A 1,144-nucleotide genomic window follows, 5' to 3' on the forward strand; every position below is an offset into this window, starting at 1 on the left:
GCTCCATGGGGAGTGTGGAGTTCTTAGTAAACAAGGACGACATGAAAGAGCCCCAGCCCTTCGCCCTGGAGAGGCCTCTGTGGTATGACCAAGGAGGCTGTCGCCCTCTTCTGGACAGCGAGGTCACCACATCACTGGAGTAGACCTTCCCGAAGTGGGCAAAGAAAACAAATCCACAGTCTGAGGGATGTATAGCTTAAAGGAAATGCAATCAAATTCGGGAAAAGTCAAGTTTATAATTTGATTCATCCATAAAAATCCCACTGGCCTTTGTCACATCTTTGACTATTTACAAATTCTGTCTCTCTCTCTCTCTCTCTCTCTCTCTCTCTCTCTTTTTTTTTCTTCTTCCTTTGAGACAGGCTTTACTCAATAGTTCAGGCTGGCCTCAAACTGGTGGCAATCCTCCTGCCTCAGCCTCCTGAGTGCTGGGATTACAGGCATGCACCACCACACCCCGCTAAAATTCTGTCAATTCCTATACTTTTTTTTTTTTTTTTTCATCTCAGTAAGTGTTCTCACGTGGCACCTTCCTCCCTAAACCAAAGACCTCAGGCCCACAGACCTGGGCCTGTCCCCGACCCCACCACCGTGGGAGGGCTGAACCTCTCCTTGGTCCCTGGGGAGACCTAAATCTGTCAGGCTGCACTAACAGGGCGGGCCGCAGGGTGGCGGGACAAGGCACAGAAGCGCAGTCCTGCAGTCGCCCGCCCAGGAAGCCCAGCTAGTCGCCGTGGTCTTCGCGCAGGGGCGGGCCCGGGCTTGGGACGATGCAGTGCTCTCTCGGGGCTCAGCCCGAGGCGGGTCCGGGTCCCGTCGGGCCCCACAGCCGCTAAGCAGCGCTCGCCCGCGGAGCTCCAGGGAGCCAGCGATGCCCCCGCGGCTTCTCCCCGCCTCGGAAGCTGCGCAGAGACCTCGGCCCGCTCCCGCCGCCAGGAGAGCTCGGCGCCTGCCCTTGGGACACGATCCCGCCTAACTTCCACGGGTTACACTGCCCTGGGAACTGTTTCCAGTGCGCGCACTCTGGAGACAATCACACACGGCACCCTGGACTGTCGCGTTATTCTCTCGTTTCCACTAATGACCCAATGCTCGAGACACTCGGCGCAGGGCTCTCCACTCTCCAGGAGGGGACCTGACTATC

Source organism: Octodon degus, unplaced genomic scaffold (genome assembly GCF_000260255.1).
Source record: "Octodon degus isolate 3935 unplaced genomic scaffold, OctDeg1.0 scaffold00017, whole genome shotgun sequence".
NCBI classification, from domain to species: Eukaryota; Metazoa; Chordata; class Mammalia; order Rodentia; family Octodontidae; genus Octodon; species Octodon degus.